The sequence below is a fragment of the Hydra vulgaris genome, chromosome 06, assembly GCF_038396675.1.
Source record: "Hydra vulgaris chromosome 06, alternate assembly HydraT2T_AEP".
Classification (NCBI taxonomy): Eukaryota; Metazoa; Cnidaria; class Hydrozoa; order Anthoathecata; family Hydridae; genus Hydra; species Hydra vulgaris.
This window is the reverse complement of record NC_088925.1, coordinates 28,059,940-28,075,158: the sequence shown is the minus strand read 5'-3', so window position 1 is coordinate 28,075,158 and position 15,219 is coordinate 28,059,940.

Here is a 15,219-nt window from a genome sequence, read left to right as displayed (position 1 = left end):
AGGTAGACACAGTGTAACTTTCGATACTTCCTATAATAACCATAACATGTTATAGCACAAAAACTCTTTTTACGCGTATTCAAATACTTTTATAAATAATAATAGCTATGTATACAAAAGTACAGTTTTGAATGATGCCATAAAGATATTTTCTAAATTAGATAAGTTAAATAGAACTTAGTTACAAATTTATTTGTTCTGTAGGGCAATCACACTGTTTTGTTGTTTTATCAAAGAACACATCTAAATGTTTTTTCTTTTTAATAATTATACTTTTATCGGCTAAACTTTTTTTTTGCTTTGCACAAATGATTCTTCTTTTTTAACCTTTTCAGCCTTTTTTTGGCCTCGTTTTCATTCTGAAATTCTTTAATAATTTGCTGACTAGTAAAACACCATCGTTATATTTTTTAAACCTCCTCTTAGTTTTCCGTTCAAATGGTTCTGGTTATTATAAAACATCCTGAATCTATTTTTGTCATAGAGTCAGAGCCGACAACACGGGTTTCGAAGTGGAGGGGCACAAATCAATCAAATCAATTTTAAAAAAAGTTTTATTTTGATTTTATAATCTTTGAAAATAAGACTTTTTGTAAATTCCTTCAATTTTTTATTAATGGAAGAAATATAACAATGATACTTTTTAGACAATAAAAATTAAGTTAACTAGAACACTTAGAAGCTAACATTTAAAAACGTGTTACCTTTAGTTGAAGTGTATGTTATTAAGACCTATACATTTTTAACGGCTTTGGCGGGTATGTTTCTTCCAAGACAACGATCTATATACAGTTTTGAAAATTGAATGGATAAATGCACCTTCCTTGAAAACCGTTATTTTTTTCTGCCTATATGGTACAGTTATTCATCGATTTTAAAATTTTTATAATTTCATTAAGTTCTTTTTGTGATTTATTTTCCAATCACATGAAATTTTAGTTTATATGAGTGCTGTGGTTATTATAAAAAAATAAACACCGGTCGCTCAACTTGTTTTTCAGTCAACTCTTCTTCTATTTTCTTCGAGTAATTCTGGAAAGACTCTTATGTTTGCTAATCATTAAGTGTTTGAATCATGAGAAAACTGTCACAGATTTCGCCTCGAGAATAAGTGGCATCTTGCATCCGAGTGAATGAATTTTTAAATATAATTTGATGTCGAAACATAAATACAAAGAGTTTATGCTGTCCGGTGCAGTTTCCGCCCCGGACTGCATAAAACCTTGCTACGCCACTGCATCTACTTAGCATGAAGTATTTAAGAATAAAATCTTTTAACTGCTGTTACTATCTTACTATTTCTAACTAAAAGCGAGAAATTGGTTTGAATTTTTAATCTTTTAATTCATTTTTAGCAAATTGGAACAGTATTTTGGAACAATATTTTTCGTTGAAAAAACAACTTTTAAAAAAAGAATGGTTTACGATAGTAAACTATATTATCAGCCTAAAAATGTTTATTACATTATAGAAAAACTTCAAAATTTAAGGATAAACCACCCAGTGGTCGACGGCCCTTCCAGTTGTCGACGTCACTAAAAAATATGCTGAGCTAACACCAACTGAAGTAAAGTGCAGAAATAGTGTCTGAAATGATTGTCTATTTTTTCTTTATATATGAAGGAAGTTTGACTATCGTAAACATAAAAATAAACACCTACAATAATTAAGAGCAAAAGAAGTTCCGTAAATATCCTTAACTCTTAGGAATAATTTTCACAACTGTTTTCAGATAACCACAAGAAACGCATAACGTAATTGAAATTTTTTCACAATTATTAAAGATTGCACGGGGTTTACTGATCACAGTAAACCCCTTGGAAATTAATTCCAAACCTTGGAGTTTTCAAACGAATATTCAAATGCTTTTATTGTTATTAAATGTGTTTTTATTCTTCTAGAAAAATTAATTAAATTAAAAGTAAAATAATAAGATGTCTCCGAAAATAAGATGGTGCTTAAAAAGAGCATAAAAAGATTCAGGTATGTTGAGGAGGATATTGGAAATGTAGTTCAAGATGTTACGAGGTAAACTTGGTATTTTTGATCAGGGCCACCGAGAAGGGGTGGTGCAAAAGGGACAGTTTGTCCCGGGCGGTAGATGTACAAGGGGCGCTAAATGAAGAGAAAGCACTTTAAAAAAAAAGTTCCTTCACCTATAATGTAGGGAATTTTGATAAACAAGGGTGCAAACCAGGGTTCCTGTTCCAGGCGGCGTGACGGCTTTCAGCAACCCTGTTTTTAATGACCTATTAGTTTAACAGTTTTATAATCAGTTTTTACTGCACGCAAGTAAATCCTATTGAGAAGCTCAATGTTAGGTCTCAAACTTTATCTGATAAATATTACACTAACCTTATAGAATCACTGAGAGCAGGCGCAACTATAAAGTTGTAAGTTCTTTTTACTCATTAAACTTTCGTATGTATGTATGTATTACGCCATAAAGAATTTTTTTACAAAATTAGACTTATATAAAATGTATATACACGGCTGGCGCAAGAAGAAGACAAATTCAGTCTTATTGCCTAGCCCCTTCAAAACAATATATATATATATATATATATATATATATATATATATATATATATATATATATATATATATATATATATATATATATATATAAATAACAAAAAAAAGTATTACCGTTATCACAATGTAATATATGCATAAAAATACATATATAAATGCAAGTATAAAATATACTTTTTATATATACATAATTTTTTTCAAACTTTTGCTTATTAAGATTTCGAATTTAAAAATAAATAAAAATGAGACAAAGCATGAACATCAAAGAAAGGTAATGATTCAGATTAAAATCAAAAATAATATGATCAAAAATAAAGTAAATAACAAGAAAATAAAACGAATGATTACTCCTATTTAATAGTTTCAGAAGAAGTCTAGTTCGTTGTCAATTACCAAAAGTTTATTTTTTATTTTTAAATTGATCAAGGGAAGGAATTTTTTTTAACTCATTATCCAATAACGTGTTCCATAATTTAGGTCCTCTGATTAAAATCGAGAACTTAGTAGCAGAATAATATGCTTTTGGTTGAATATAATTGTTATTTGAAAATCTTGTGGGTATAAATGATTTATTTTTTCAAAAAATGAGTTTAATAAAATGGGTGCCATTTTATTATCTACTTTGAACATAAATATAAAAATATGAAAAAAATTAAGTTGAAATACGTTGAGTATTTTGAATTTCTTAAAAAAAAATTTAGTGTGCGAGAAGCGATCCACATTTCCAATAATTCTTACAGCGTGTTTTTGTTTAATTAAAAGCTTTTTATTTTTAGACATTAGCGCTGCACCAAGCAACGTTAGCATAATTTAGATGGCAATGAATAAAAGAAAAATAAATAAATTTCAAACAAGTTTGGTTTAATAACTGTTTGGCTTTATATAAGAGGCCTACATTTTTTTGAGATTTTATCATGGATTATACGTATGTGCTCTTTCCACGTTACATTTTCATCTAAAACTACACCTAGAAACAACAAAGAACGCTCTCTTTTGACATAGGAGTTATTAATAAAAATAATTTATTATGAAGATGACAGAAGAAAGTAAATTTTTTTAATATTTATGGACAATTTATTTGATATAAACCATTCGCTTAGTTTCGCAAGCTCTTTGTTCATTGTTGCAAATAAAATATTGATTATAACTTTATTAGAATAAAATACATTAGTACCGTTGGCAAATAAAATTGATTTTAAAATATTGGTAAATTTACTCAAGTCAATTAAATAAATAAGAAATAAAAGCGGTCCTAGAATTGATCCCTGGGGGACTCTGCAGTTAATTGTCATTAAATCTGTTTTTTCGCCATCATATAAAATGTATTGATGCCTATTCTTCAAATAACTCTCAAATCGATCTAAGTTAGAATTTATGATACCATAATTTTTAAGTTTATATAGAAGAATATTATGATCTACGGTATCGAACGCTTTCCTTAGATCAATAAAGACACCTAAAGTAAATTTTTGTTCATCAAAAGCTTTAAGTATTTCTTGTACAAGATTAATTATTGCATGATCGGTCGAATGATCGGATTTAAAATCAAGTTGTTTATTGTAAAGAATATTATTTACATTTAAGAAGGAATAAACTCTTATGTACATTACACGCTCCAAAATCTTGGAAAAACAATTAAGAACTGAGATCGGTCTGTAGTTGGATCACCTGTTTTAAAAATTTGTGCGACCTTTGCACTTTTTAGTTTTTCAGGAAAAACTCCATGTTTTAAAGATAAATTAAAAATATGTTAAAGTGGTATTGTTATATGTTTTAGTGAATTAATAACGACATCACTGCTGACATCATCTAAACCTGAACTTTTGTTAGGTTTTAACATGGATACTGAATTTAATAATTCTTCCTTCATAAGTTCATGATTAGGTATAATAGCATTATTTGATATCAAGTATGATTTAAAGCTTATTTTAGATGGTTAAATTTTAGCGGCAAAACTTTTACCAGCATTAACAAAAAAAGTTATTAAACGTTTCTGCTACCATAGATTTATCAACAACTAATTTATTATTGAATTTGAGATTTTTTGGCAGAGCATTTCTTTATAAATTTTTCTTTCCAATTACTTCCTTAATAATGCGCCATTGTGTTTTGTGAACGATTACTTTTTATTATTTGATCTGAACAGTAATTAGTTTCTGAACCTCTCAAAATTAACTCAAATAAACGTTTATAATTTTTATAGCTAGTTTCATTTTTTAGGATATTTGCAATATAATCGCTGTTTTATTTTTAAAGATTTAACAATTCCCTTTGTTATCCAAGGGCTTAAAAGGCTTTTTTATTTTAATAATTTTGTAACTTTAAGAAATGCTTTATTACAATATTTAAGAAACTTAGCTAAGAAGATATCATAGGCTTCATCAGCATTTAAATTTAATAGAGTTTCGTCCCATTTTTCAAATGATATATCATGAAAAGATTTAATGGAGGTATCATTTATTAGTCTTTTGATACTTTCCTTTTGTGAGACTAAGACTTATTGCATTTATTTGAAATAATAAAAATCGGAAATTGCTCCGAAATAGTTTTAAATACTCCTGTTTTTATTTTTGATGTAAGAAATTCAATGGTAAAAATTTGATCTATTGATATTGCACTAGTCTTAGTTACACGCGTGGGTTTATTGATTAATGGTTGTAACCAGATTGAAAAAAGACATTCAAGAAATTATTAAAGGGCTTATTAACGTCATAGCCAAAAATGTTGATGTTAATGTCTCCGATTAAATACACACTTTTATTTAAACTTGATTTTTTTAAAATTATTTTTTTAATGTGGTCTTTAAATGCATTAATTATTCCTGTAGGCGGTCTATATAATACATGCACAATAATATTTCTTGAGGTTTTGCTAACGATTTCCACGCACAATCGTTCGTAGTCATTAGTGGTTGAGCTTAAATTTTGCATAAATTTGTATGATAATGAGTTAATAATAAATATACTTAGGTCGTTAGGAAAGTTCGTAGAACTCCCCTATTAAAAAAAGAAGAAGAGTTTTTTTTAATTTTATTTTATTAAATGTTTAAAATAATGTCCATCGTTATCTATACAAAGTTGCATCCTTTCAAGTAGTGATCGGCCGAAACCGAAAGTACCGAAATTTCGGTTCAGTGAAGCCGTAGCCGAAACCGAAACCAAAGTTTTGGCCGAAACCGAAACAGAAATTTGTAAAAAAATGTTTAAAATCCTTAAACTTTTATGATCAATGAATTTAAGCAAAAAAAGCTATTTTACATATATCTAAGCAATCACCATGAAACATAGTTTAAATTTATAATATGTCAAGACATTTCAATAATTAAAGGTAATAAATGAAGTATTTTCTCTGTGGAATACATTTTTTTTCCTGTTTTCTGGCAAAGTTTGTTTCTTTCATTTGAAAGAAAGCAGATGTTGCAAGTTCCGTATTTGAAATCACTAGCTGCCACGGTAAAATGATTCCATAAACCAGTTTTTTATCGATTATTTTCTATTGTAAAACTTTAGTACTGAGAAACTTTTGATGAAACTATTGGTTTGGGTTGCTTTACTTAAATGTTAATTCATTTTAAAAATGATTTGAGATTATTAACTTAAAACTATTATGTAACGTGATTTCAATTACAATTTCTACAATTGTTATAATTACAAATTGATTTACTAACAAACGATTACAATTAGGAAATATTCATGATCCCACTCTAAATTAAAACTTAAAAAAAATCTTATAAAAGTTTCGGTTCATTTCGGTTGCGGTTTGAACCGAAATTTCGGCCGAAACAGGAAAAGTAAAATAATTGTTGAAGGAGAAATTTCGGTTTCGGCCGAAACTTCGGTCGAAATTTCGGCCGAAACTTCGGTCGAAATTTCGGCCGAAACTTCGGTCGAAATTTCGGCCGAAACTTCGGTCGAAATTTCGGCCGAAACTTCGGTCGAAATTTCGGCCGAAACTTCGGTCGAAATTTCGGCCGAAACTTCGGTCGAAATTTCGGCCGAAACTTCGGTCGAAATTTCGGCCGAAGCCGAAAGTTTCCGTTCACTACTTTCAAGCCATTTATAAAACATTTTTTTATACTCTTCTTTGGGTATACTTTGAAGTAGCTTCGTTATGCGAGTTTTTTGACTTTTGACGTAAGTATCGTCAAGATTTTTTTTTATCAAATCGAATAGTCAATAATCTGATGGAGCTAAGTCTGGTGAGTATGGCGGGTGGCAAATTATTGTAATTACAGCTTGGTTTAGACAGTTTGTGACGGTTTCAGTCACATGGGGTTGAGCGTTATTATGGAGAAATTTGAAATTTTTAGTTCCTGTTTTAGGTCTTTGCTTATTTATTTCGCATATAAGAAGTTTCAAACAATTTTTTATATAATATTCGCTAGTAATGGTGACTCCCTTTTCAACATAACCCAAATGAACAACACCTGTTGTTTTGAAGAAGATATAGAACATTTTTTTCGGCTGAAACCGAATCGCATCTTACTAAAGTTCTTGGACTTTCAACTTCACCGACCCAACTAGCATTAGCGGACTTGTGTCCAACTTGTCTCAAATAAAACCACGACTCATTCCCTGTAATAACATCACATAGTCTCCATGGGCCGTTTCTAAAACGGGCTAAATTTTCCTTACATGCCTCAACTCTATTCTTGTGATTTTAATTGGTTAACTCGTGGGGTATCCAACATGATGTTAGTTTTCTTTTTTTAAGTGCGTTGTGAATGATTTCGTTGATTGTAAAACGATTAATCTATGTCAGGGCTTCAATTATATCATGTGTTGCATGTGGATTTTCTTCAATAATGGCTTGCACATGTTCAATATTCTCAGCTGTATAGGTGGTTTAAGGGTGCCCTGAGCGAGGATCATCTTCGAGACTCTCTCTACCATCTTTAAATAAAGTAGCCCACTTGGCAACTGTACTATATTTTGGAGTTTGGTTACCATGAACTAAAACCAACTCATTGGATATGGCTTGTGCTGAAACTCCAAGTAGAGCACGGGTTTTAATATATGCTCGATATTCAAATTTATCCATTTTTAAATTTTATTTAACGTATATAATAAAATTTAAATAATTTTTTAATAAACATTCAAAATATTTCAAAAAGTACTTAAAATGTTCATAATTAAACACAGTTTAAAATGATATATAAATATTTGATTATTTCCTGTCTCATTGTATCTTTACAGATGAAGCTCTACGAACTTTCCTAACGACCTAAGTACATAAACCCCCACCTTCCTTGCCCAAACCTCTTACTTAGTGTACCGCATTGTGATTAGGTATTTGGAAATTTGAATCGCTTTCAATATTTTTATCATGACACCATGTTTCGCTAAGGCAAATAATGTTAAACCTAATTTTGATTTTACATAAAAACTGTTTTAATGATTCAAAATTTTTTTGAATACTCCTAATATTAATATTGAGAATTGAAAATGAGTTATCGTCCATTCCTTCCGTGATACTTTTTAAGTTTGAGTTATAATATAATGGGCTAATATGTATAATTACTTCATCGTTATTATAAAAATTAATATCAGGATCCGAACTTTGATTTAAAAGTGTTGAACTTATATTAATTTTTATTATTATATTAATTTCAATATTATTAATATATTCATTGTTATATATTTATTAATATATTAATTATTATTAATATATTAGTTTCAAACGTCTTAAACTCAAAATCGGATCTGTCAGTTTTGTCAGCCATTTTAAATAAGAGTAATTTTAATAATAAATAAAATAAAATAATTCAAATATTTTTTTTTTTTTATATATACATGTTTTATTTTACAACTACAAAGTAATTACAAGTTAACAATCACTGATTGGCAGTAAAGATATACAAATTCAAATCATAAAAATAAAGTTCAAAATATACGAGGTAAGTAAAAATATAGTTGCTTACAACTCCGAGACATGAATAAAATGAATACCAATTACAACAATATAATAACGTGTAAGGAAAAATAATCCGAGAAATATATCTCTATATTACTCCAATTAAAATAAAAAATACAATAAATAAAAATAATCTGCTGATTTTTTGGAGGAGAGTTTAGATGTTTCACTATAAGTTAATTTACCACATTTCAAGATAATGTTAGTGTATAAATATGATAAAAAAAATTTTTTTGTAAGATTGATAAAAAGAAATACTTATTTGTAGTCATAGGAAGACTTAAGTCAGTCTTGTCATCGAGTACCTATTTCTGAGACGTGTAATGCACATAAAAATCAGTTGCATACGTGGTATATATATATACGTGTTACATATATACCTTGTTGTTAATATTATTTTTATTATCAATTTTTATTAAAAGTTAAGTTACATTTATTTATTTATTTATATATTCAAATTTAAAAAAATTCCTTACAGTTGTTTAATTTGATTATTGTAGTTTTTAGCTTTTTTTTCAGAAAGTGTTCGTAGTTTAAGTTTAATAGTGATTCGTTTCTGGAAACTAATTTGTTAAATAAATAGGGACCACAATATGTAACTGAGAATTTAAAGAGTCTTGTTGTTTCAAAAGGTATCTTAAAGTTGCCTGTTGCTCTTGTGTTGTGTTTATTTATATTGTTTTTAAAAAAGTGTGCTGTAAAATGCTCTGGAACCAGACTTAGCTTATATTTAAACATGAAAAGTGTATTTTGAAAAAATTTATTTGGAATATATTTAGAGCGTTCATTTGTTCCAGTAAAGGTTGAGCATGAGTAAATTTGCTTTTGTTGTATACTAGTCTTGAAGCGTGTTTTTGACGTAAGTAAAGTGATTATTTGATTTTTTTAAATTCTTTACAATTAATTTATCATATATAACAATATAATACTTACCGTTGTTCCTTTGTAACTTATAACTTTTTTCGTACTAACAATGATTCGACAGAGAAATCCTCGTTTTTAAATATTCTCGAACCTTTAAGTTTGTTTGCATTTTTCAGAATTTTTATTTTATCTTTATAATCAAGTAACTTGATCACAATTGTTCTTGGCTTGTTGGTATTAGGCTTACCTGTCCAATTAGCTCTTTCTATTTTCACTCCTTTTAAATTTAGGTTATTTTCAAGAATATTTATTATTTTTATTTCCGAATCATCCCAACTTTTTGACTCGTTTTCAGTAATTCCAGCGAATCTTAAGTTATTTCTTCTTTGCCGAACTGTCGTATTTTGGTTTTGTCTTCGGTTCCTAAACTAGATTTTTTAATAGATTTTTTTCTCTAGGTCGCTAATCTTTTTATCGTGACAATCTTGATGAAACGATAAACTTTCTTCAATGTCCTTTTGTACTTTTTCTTAAATCAGCAACCGTTTTAACTTTACTCTTTTTTCATTTTCTTTTTTTAAAGATTCGCAAGTGGCTTTAACTGTATTAATATCCTTTAGTAACCCGTCGATTTGTTCATTAGTAATTTTTAAGTTACCGCTTATCAATTTCAAAATATCCTTTTGCTGTTTCAGAAACATCTCTTCAAAAATTTGTTTTACTAACTGTATTGAGATTTCGGAATCCTTTAAATTTATCCATTTTGTTATTAAAACTAATTGCGATGAAAAAAGAAATAAAAATAAAAACTTTTTTGAATCTTCAAATTAATTTAAAAGATAATTAAAAAAAAGTTTGTTTTTTTCTTTCTTTTTTTTTTTTTTAACGCAAGAAAAACACGTCCGTTCACTTCCGTGTCATGCGCAAGAATCAATCTTTCAAACTATTATTCAAGCTTTTTTTGATCATTGAATATTTTCAATTAGAATTATTGCGTTTTTACATTAGAAAAAAATAGTTTAATTATTTACAAAGTAAAAGAAAAGTAAGAAAGTGAGTAAAGAGGAAATGCAGATAAACAAGAAGCCATGTTGAGGGAAAAAGTCATGTAGTGGAATGAAGCCAAGTAGAAGGTAATGCTTATATTTCCTTTAAATTCTGTTGAAATAGCATAGCTTAAAATAAGTTCCAAGTATTTTGTAAATTTTTGCCCTGACACTCTATTTTAATATTGTCTTCTTGCATTTTCAATTTCTTTTTTTCTTTAGGCGCTATCAAGGAAACGTTTTGCCTCCTCCTGTCTTAACTCCATTAACATCGTTTTTTAAACGAACAGCTATAAGCAAAGTCTTACTACATCATAGATGGTTTTGCCTCGCTAAAGTTTCTAAACTCACTGTTTTTAAACTTAGAACAGCTGCTCAAGAATTCCATGCAACATCTTTCTTGACAACTCTTTAAATAGCTTCTATGCCGGGGGATTTCTGACAAAAAAAAGAAAGAAACTATTGCTGCTAAAGATATTCGCAAACAAGTACGATTTGCGATTGCAGAAAAGAAGTAAAACCCATCTAGGGTTGGTGTTAAGTGAAAGAAAAGCTGTAATGCTAAGAAAACTACGAAAATAAAGCAGAAAAATAATGTATCTAGCTTAGTTTAAACTGTAAATTTTTATCATACTTTGTAAAATATAAAAAACAGACTTTTAAATGTTTTCTTTAAAGTGCACATTTTATAAATTACGTTGTAAACTATAAAAAATATACTTTTTGTTTTGCAACGTATTATTTGAGTACCTGTGTTTAAAGAAGTACCTCATTTTTTAAAAAGTCTCGAATACTGGAGAAAAAAAACGTTGATGTTAAGATGTTGTCCATTGATCGACATTTTGACATTTCGGTGGCTATAACCCCATTGGAACAGTATTTTGAAATGACGGGAGTATAACAATAACAGTTTTTAAAGTTTGAAAAAGTTTACAATAATTTTATAAAATAACGATGAAAAAATACAAATAGATGATATTATAAATTTAAAAGAATGTTTTTTGACAAAAGTTTGTTTAATTTTTAATTTACGATTTGTTTAATTGGCATTTCTGTTTATCAGTTTACATTGTTCTAAAGAAACATTTAATACATCTAAACTTGTCAGTAATATATATCATTTACATTCAGCTGAAAATAATTTTTTCTTGCATTAATTTTCGCGAATTGTTTCCACAAAAAAAAGTCCGCGATTTTAAATAATGTAAGGAAATAGTTTTGAATAAAGTTTATGAACATGAAAGTTTTCTTTTAAATTAGTTTGGTAAATTTATGAGTAATTTCTATAAAATAAGAGTTAAATATTTTAGGTCTATTATTTTATTAGTTATTTTACATGTACCGTAAAATAAAATAAATGTTTTACTTTAAAAATATTAAGTACGGCTCCCGGTGGAATAACAATAGATATTGCTTTCAATAAATCGATAGCGTCATATCGTAGTTTTGTCGCTACCTACTGTAGAGTAGCTACTTACTACAGAGTAGCTACTTAAAGTGTAGCTACTACATACAACAAACCTATAACTACTATTTGATATGTGAATACTTATGTATAAAGTCATCGCTAGTTTTAAGTTAGTGATTTGAAAAAAAAATGTTGGTAGCTACATATGGGAGCTACGTTGCTTGCTAAAACATAACTATAAATCTATACGTAGTCGATATCGGCTAAATGGCTCTGGAGTGTATACACGCTATAAAAGAAACCGCTTTTTTGTTTGTTTAAGAAGATCAATCTCTCGGAAAAAAAAAGTTGGTTTTTAATATGAATGAAATTTAAATGAATTTTCCAAAAAAAATTTTTACATTTATTGATGGTTGATTTGATTTTTAAGCCTGCATTGCTTCTTCTCGATGACTCGATGATCTCGATGATCAAAATCCAGTCATTTGGAAACGCTTTGAGATTTCTTAAAAATTGCATTAAATGGAAGCGTTGTGATGTTGATGAAGCACATCTGGTAATTTATTTACATGATTGAGTAATGGTTTTACATTTATATTTACTTCTTGTAATTGATTGCACAGAGGTTTGGGTTTTGCTTATAGTCAGCAATTACTATGAGTGTTAAAATGGATGGAGTAATAGCCGTAGTGTGAAGTTAATATTCTTTGTTTTTGTCTTAGAGTTTTGTGCGAACATAATTGTTCATCTAGAACTGATAAATAATCTGAAAGTTTTCAGAAAAAGTTCTGATACCTATGTACTTTGCTGTCCAACGCCTTTCACAAAAGATAAATTTAGAGTTTTGTCACAATAAATTCTCTCTAAAAATTTATAGTCTTTTGTAGTCAAAACAACATTTCTTATTTTTCGTTTTTTAGATTGTTCTTCGCACTGACTTCACCCCCCTCTCATACGGCAGGCCCTATGAGAGTGGGGTGCAGTCAGTGCAAAGCACCAGGGCCCGTAAGAGTTTAGGGGCTCATGAATAATATATATATACATATATATATATATATATATATATATATATATATATATATATATATATATATATATATATATATATATAAATATGTATATATATATATATATATATATATATATATATATATATATATATATATATATATTTATATTTTAACAAAGTTTTTTTTGTTGCATATGATTTACGTAAAGAGTTTTGACAATTTGTACTAACTAATCAGAGTTTAAATCGATTGAATCCTCTGATTAGTTCAAGTTGTCTATTGACGTAAATTTTTTTTTACTTCTGAATATTTCGGTTTTATAAATGCAATATGGGTAAGTTACTTATAGAAAGACATTATATTGTAATAATAAAACCTGTCATTGGTTAGTTTTCGATTACGTTATGTTAATTCGCTAAAGCAATGTTAAATCGTATTAAAATTAAAAAAAAACATTATAAAATACGGGAATGCAAAATGAATGAAATAAATATAAATATTTACTCGTTTTCTTGTAAGATTTGCTCTAACTATATCTAACTCCAAAAAATAGAAAAAAAAATTCGTGCAGCAACTTGTTTTATCGATATCTTTACCTGCATCATAATGTCAGTTGAGATGTTTCAAATATAGAAAGCTTACTTTCAGTAGCTATTCGTGACAGTTAGAAAAGCAATGTGGAATGAAGCTAAGCTTCATTCCACATTGCTTTTCAAACAATTCCACGATATAATGTGAGTAAAATAAGTGAGGCAAGCAAATCTCCCTTGAAATCCCAATTCCGAAAGCAAATTTTTTTTCTGGTATTGAATAATATTATTGGAGACTTACAGTTTGTTTTAGCGCCGCAAAACAGATTTCTGAAATCTTCAGCTTTCTTTGGAACACCCAAAAAATGTCAGAGGAAAAGTTAATTTATGAAGCAGCTAATTTTTCGAAAAATATTCTAAAGATAAAGTCAGTGAAGACTTTGTGCAAGAAATGAAACACATAACAATTCACAAAGCCAATTTCGGGGCAAAACATTTGGGTGCACTGGAAATAATAAATGCTTAGGCAGAGTGCAAACTAGAATGAATATTTCCGAACCTTAGTGTTAGTTTGAGGATATTTTTTACAGCACCAGGAACAGTAGCAACATTAGAAAGGAGCTTCAGCAAGCTTAAAGGGATCTCTAAGTGCCGAGACAAGTTTTGTTCTTTTTAAAGAGAATGATAAAAAAAAATGTTTTGGGAGAATTTTTTTAAGTAAAACAAAATAATAAATGTATACCAATCTTTTAAATAAAAATTAGCCAATCTCTCAAAGTCTTTAAAATATACGCCACAATCTTCAGACTTTATAATTTATTCAAGCGCGTTTAATTCCAAAGAGTTTTAGTAAATGACGTGATTGTTGAGCTTCGATAAGAAATCCGAAAAATCTTCTTTTTTTATCAAATTATAGAATTTTTTTAAACTGATATTATAGATTACTAAAGAATTTTTTTAGTTACTTATTTTAAATGAAAGTTTTTTTTTCATCATAAATTACTGTAGAATTTTTTTAGTTATTTTATTTTCTAAATTTCGCAAAGTTCGGATTAAAAATATAAAATATTTTAGATATTTTAAGCTCGTCTATTGCTATAAATTATTTTTGTGTTAAATTTATTGTTATTAAGCGATTATTATCTTTATTAAGGTTCTGTTAAAAAAATTACTTCGTATTATTTAACACTACCGCAAGCCGCTGACAGCGGCTTTTGATTTTTTAAATTTTAAACGCAAGCCGCTGGTAGCAGCTTTCGAGTATGCTTCACAATTTATCTTGTTTTGCACATAAATTTTCACTCTAGACACATATAATTTGTTTGTTCTTAAGGTTTAATTAATTCTCTGCATAATCAGGAACAAGTAAGAGTCATATTGTTTTATTATAAGAAGTTATCACTTGACAAAGTTAGAAAGTCTTGAGTAATCCTGATTTAAAAAAACTTTAAAATTAGTTTTAAATAGAGAAGCGTTAACACTGTAAAATTTAACTTGGTAAAGAGTATTTAGCCAAGTAATTATAAACGTCTTTTTTATGTCTCGAAAAACATTCTTTTTATACATTAAATGAGTTTTGTTTTGATATTTTAAAACGATGGTTTTAAGCACTTTGCACTTCTTATTGTTCAATGATGCGTATTAAAAACTTATTTAATTAAAAAGTACAGCTGAATCCCTCTGGTAAGTCGGACGGAATTTCCCTTGAACATTCTCTATCAGTTTACTGTAAAACAAAGCCTATCCACTTCGCGAAACTCCTGTTAATTGATCGAAATTGCATTCTAGGATGTCCTGCCGGACCTCTTCCGCAACTAACACAAATAGTTTCTTTTTTAGTTAATCAACTTTGTTGCTCATCTCAATTTTGTATTAAAGATATATCAATTTCGTAACATTAAGATACATCAATT